Consider the following 6000-nt stretch of genomic DNA (forward strand, 5'->3'; position numbering starts at 1 on the left):
GAGAGAGAGAACAGCTGAGAGAGAGGGAGAAAGAGAGAGAGACAGAGCGAGAGAGCAGCTGAGAGAGAGTGACAGAGAGAGAGAGTGGCTTAGAGAGAGACAGAGAGAGAGAGCAGCTGAGAGAGTGACAGAGAGAGAGAACAGCTGAGAGAGAGGGAGAAAGAGAGAGACGGAGAGAGACAGCAGTTGAGAGATAGAAACAGAGAGAGAGAGAACAGCTGAGAGAGAGGGAGAAAGAGAGAGAGACAGAGCGAGAGAGCAGCTGAGAGTGACAGAGAGAGAGAGTGGCTTAGAGAGAGACAGAGAGAGAGTGGCTTAGAGAGAGACAGAGAGAGAGAGAGTGGCTTAGAGAGAGACAGAGAGAGAGAGACAGAGAGAGCAGCTGAGAGAGAGTGACAGAGAGAGAGAGAGAACAGCTGAGAGAGAGAGGGTAAAAATGGGAGAGAGGGTAAAAATGGGAGAGAGAGAGAGGGTAAAAATGGGAAAGAGAGAGAGAGGGTAAAATGGGAAAGACAGAGAGAGAGAGAGCAACAGAGAGAGAGAGGGTAAAAACGGGAAAGAGAGAGAGAGAGAGAGAGAGAGAGAGAGAGAGAGAGTAAAAACAGGAAAGACAGAGATAGAGATAGAGAGAGGGTAAAAATGGGAAAGACAGAGAGAGAGACAGAGCAGCTGAGAGAGAGAGAGAGAGAGAGAGAGAGAGAGAGAGAGAGATTTTAGAGACATTTCCAGTTACCTTACACTGCTCTCAAGTAATATCAAGCCATGAAGGATGACTATTTTTTTCTGTAGTTGAATGTGAAACCTACAGAGCCCCCTCAAGGTCACTGTTTTTTTTGTGTTTTTTTTTTGTGTGTGTTTTTTTTTTTTTTGGGGAGCCACTTTGCGTTCCTGAGCAATACTTTTTGCCATGAAAACCAGGCACGGAGCGAGAGGATGCAAGTCCAGTTATGTAGAGATTTAATGAAAGTTCAGAGAAGCAAACAAATCCAAAACAGTCATCAGCAGTGTGATCATAAAACAGGTATAAACAGGATAATCCAAATACTGACATCACAAAACAAGTGCAGGTCAAACCCAATGAGAGCAGGCATAGACAAACAGCTTGGGAACGCACAGTGAAACCAGAACAATACTGCACAGTGTGTGTGTGTGTGTGTGTGTGTGTGTGTGTGTGTGTGTGTGTGTGTGTGCAGAGTCCTGAAGTCGAGTCGGAAATGAGGCTGAAATTGAGGACAGGTGTCCAGGTTTAATACTCAGGTGACAGGGAGCGAGAGGAGCATGACGGGGGTGTGCTGTGAAGTGGAAGAACGTGTAGGTGATGGAGAACGGGCAGCAGATGTGACACTGCGCATTCCGTCCCAATACTTTTGCATTCCTTTGCAGTAACGGATAGGGTTAGGGTTAATGCAAAGCTATCCTGATGGCACACAGCAGTAGCTTAAATCAATAAATAAATAAATTCCCACCTGTAGTGGTTGGCGCTGTCGCCTCACAGCAAGAAGGTCCGGGTTTGAGCCCCGTGGCCAGTGAGGGCCTTTCTGTGCGGAGTTTGCATGTTCTCCCCGTGTCCGCGTTGGTTTCCTCCGGGTGCTCCGGTTTCCCCCACAGTCCAAAGACATGCAGGTTAGGTTAACTGGTGACTCTAAATTGACCGTAGGTGTGAATGTGAGTGTGAATGGTTGTCTGTGTCTATGTGTCAGCCCTGTGATGACCTGGCGACTTGTCCAGGGTGTACCCCGCCTTTCGCCCGTAGTCAGCTGGGATAGGCTCCAGCTTGCCTGCGACCCTGTAGAACAGGATAAAGCGGCTAGAGATAATGAGATGAGATGAGATTCCCACCATGACCTTTAGGAGGCTCTGTAGAATCTCTTCGACCGTGGGAGGAGGTTTTTTTGTTTGTTTGTTTTTTGTTTGACCTGTTTTCGATTTATGAATCACACAAATGAGTGTATTTTGTTCACTAGATTTTGATAATTGTTTTAAAACAGTTCATGTGATTAAAAATAGCATCACAACCAACACACATATAGTTCAAATCGTCCTCGAGGGGTCGAGTCAGGATAACCTGGCAACTTGTCCAGGGTGTACCCCACCTCTCGCGCATAGTCAGCTGGGATAGGCTCCAGCTTGCCTGTGACCCTGTAGAATAGGATGAGCAGCTACAGATAATGGATGGATGGATGGATGGATGGGTCGAGTTAGGCACGAGCAGGAAACTAACCACTCCAGCACTCCCTCACTCTGTCATCATAAAGTTTCATCTATAAATAAACTTTTTTTTTCCATTTTTCTGTTTGATTCAGGAAGACACACAGCACTACAAACTCACGTCCTGCTGAAAGGAAGCTGAAATTGTGTTCCTTGTGAAACTGTACATTTTGACAGCTGCAGGTGAACTTTCTTTATTGTTCCAGAGCCAAACAATTCCAGAATGATAAGCAGAGTCACGGTCAACAACAAGCAGACGTCAGGTCTTCTTCTTCTTCTGGCTGCTCCCAATTAGGGGTCGCCACAGTGGATCTTTCGTCCCCATTGCTTCCTGTCTTCAGCATCCTTCTTTACCACACCTGCCACTTTCATGTCCTCTCTCACCACATCCATGTATCTCCTCTTTGGCCTTCCTCGTTTTCGTGCGCCTGGCAGCTCCATCCTCAACATTCTCCTTCCAACATGCTCTGCATCTCTTCTCAGGATGTGCCCATACCATCTCAGTCTCATCTCTCTTAGCTTCATTCCCAAGCTCTCCACATGTGCTGTCCCTCTGATGTGCTCGTTCCTTATCCTGTCCAACCTCCCATCGCAAACCTTAACATCCTCAACTCCGCCACCTCCAACTTTGCCTCCTGTCTCTTCGTTAAGGGTATGGTCTCCAATCCGTACATCACAGCTGCTCTCACTACTGTCTTATACATCTTACCTTTCACTTTTGCTGGGACTTTCCGATCACAAATGACTCCTGAAATCCTTCTCCAACTGCTCCACCCTGCCTGCACTCTCTTTCTCACCTCACTATCACAGCCCCCATTTTCCTGCACAGTTGACCCCAGGTACTTGAATTCACAACAAGCAGACGTCAGGTGATGTCGAAATAATCATACCTGAGCAAGAGACAAAGACATGAACCAAAAACCAGAAACGTTAGTCATAACTTTCAACACTGTAGTGCTGAATCAAAAAATTGGTGTATATACAGTATAGAGGATATTACGCAGTGGTGCGAAGATATGAAGCTTATCTTTGAGTGGTGAATGTGTATTTACCTTGAATTTACTTTGAATCCACCGATGATCATGTAAAGTCACGGGGCCAGGAAGTCTTCTCTGACTTATGGTTAGGCCCCCCTCTGCTTCAGGACTGGGTCAATGTGGCTTTTAAATTCATTTAAAGGGGAACTGAAGTCATTTTAAAACTTGCTTTATTTATTAATTAACGTGTTATTCAATTACGTTTTTGGTTTTAGTAACCTTATATCGTGACTCGTATTGGCAACTATCCATCCATCTCATTATCTGTAGCCACTTATCCTGTCCTACAGGGTCGCAGGCAAGCTGGAGCCTATCCCAGCTGACTATTGGCGAGGGGCGGGGTACACCTTGAACAAGTCGCCAGGTCATCACAGGGCTGACACATAGACACAGACAACCATTCACACTCACATTCACACCTACGCTCAATTTATGCTGCTTTTCCACTACCAACGCGGCTGAGTTGGGCTGAGCCATGCCGTGCTGAGTCGGGCTCAGTGGGGCTGTTGGAGTTGCATTTTGACTACAACCGCGCTGAACCGTGCTGGCTGGAAGTGGGTGGACACATTGGGTGGAGTTACCGAAAGTGGGTGGACGTCACGTGATGTCGTTAGGCGGCAAAAACAGTGACATCAGTGACCTTTTAAGCGGTAGTCTCATGACCCGGATAGTAAACAATAAACATGGAGGACATGGAGTCGTTAGTGTTGCTGGTCTTGGTGCTGTGGCTTGTTGTCACCGACAACGCCAACAGATACTGGCAAGAGCGTATAGATGAGGCGAGGCGCATAAGGCTTCAGAAATTCTCATAATTCGTAATTATTCTTCTTCCGGGTTTACGGTGTTTACAGATCCCAGCGTGCTCACGGGGCGTGTGTGGGCATGTGAGGACACTCCTCCCCACCAATCAGTGCACAGGGGAGTGTCTCCTCACACCCCTCGCCCCATTCGGCTCGGTTTGGCTCGCTTCAGCCCCACTCCAAAACCGTGCGAGTTTTGGGTGCTGAGTAGGGCTGAAGCGAGCTGAGTCGTGCTGCTCTGAAGTAGTCGAAACGTGAGCCGTGTCGGGCTGAAGTGAGCTGAAAAAGGGCCATTAGAGTCACCAGTTAACCTAACCTGCATGCCTTTGGGGGAAACTGGAGCACCCAGAGGAAGCCCACGCGGACAACATGCAAACTCCGCACAGAAAGGCCCTCGCTGGCCACGGGGCTCGAACCCGGAACGTCTTGCTGTGAGGCAACAGTGCTAACCACTATACCACCGTGCCGGTATTGGCAACTAATTGCAATTCAATATTATACTTATAGGCCTTTTCGGTTTTTAGCCGTGTTGAATTTAGTTAGTTTGGTCCACAGCAGGCGTCGCTTACCTGCGTGATCTTCACGAGACTTGTGCGAGACTGCGAAACGTGAAGTGTCTGCCAGGTGTCAGTGCTGCCATTTTGAAAACTGTTTTCCAAACGAAATATTGCACAAAAACAAGTTTAAATGACGATTACTGCCTACTTTTTTCAAACTTTCCTGATTGCTATCAAAACAAACAAAACTTCCGGCTTGATTACGTCAGCATTCGAAAGAAGGCGCGCACGTCTTTTGACAACCCCTGTGTCTGAAATCGCTCCCTACTCACTATATAGTGAAGACGCCATTTTGTAGTGGTGTCTGAAACCTTAGTAAGGATTATTTGCACCCTATATAATGCACTCAAAGTATCCCACAATGCATCATGAAAAGTAGTGTACAACGATTGTCACTAACCAAAGCAATATATCCCATCGTGCATTGCGGTCGTGCTGAAAGAAATCAAATTAAAAAGTCTCAAATTTGATTTAATAAAAGGCAGCGACAAAGAAGAAAGTATTCAGCCTTGATTAAAAAAAAAGAGAACTGAAATATGCAGGTACTTTGTATTGATTAATGTGGGAAATATGTTAGGTAAAATATGGATTTATCACCAAAATGCATGCATGTATTTATTATTTTGAAATCCCACCACCCTGACTGATCTGGCACGTTTTAATTGTGTGACAGTAATGATGTAAATACCAGTGCAACGGAGTAGTGTCCGAAAGTGTTTTTTTTTTTTTTCATTTTACCAATGAGCTCACTATATTGTCCTCTATAGAGTAATTCCCTATATAGGGAGTAGTGAATGAGTGAGCGATTTCGGACACAGAAAATGTTGGCAGATGTCGGTCACTTTGATTTCCACTGTATGTTTTATTTCCGTCCTACGATATCTCGCACAGGTCTCAACGAATCACGTTTACGGCCATTGCTTTGACATACGGACTGATATATTACAGAGCATATTTCAAACACTCATAACTTGCTATAGCAGCGACAAAATAGCGATCAAAAATGCATTCCGATATTTAATAAAATGAGATAAATAGAATTTTGATTATAAAAAATTTGCCATCAGTTCTCCTTTAATGTATTGGCATTTACTGCTTCTTCAGTCAGACTATTCCGGTGGGTAACAACTCGTTGAGAGAAACAATATCTCCTCAGCATCAAATTATGCCTCTGCTTAATTATGCTCTTACTATGGCCTCTTGTCCTCAATCGGTCCCCTTGCTTGAGTTCAAAGAAGTATTCCAGATCCAACCTATCAATGCCGTGCATAATCCTGTAAACCTCTAGTAAGTCAGCCCTGTACCTCCTGACTTCGAGTGGGATAAGACCTGTAGCTTTTAGTCCATCTTGATAATCCATATTATTCAATCCGTCTATCATCCTAGTAGCTCTCCTTT

This window comes from Neoarius graeffei, chromosome 6, assembly GCF_027579695.1.
Source record: "Neoarius graeffei isolate fNeoGra1 chromosome 6, fNeoGra1.pri, whole genome shotgun sequence".
NCBI classification, from domain to species: Eukaryota; Metazoa; Chordata; class Actinopteri; order Siluriformes; family Ariidae; genus Neoarius; species Neoarius graeffei.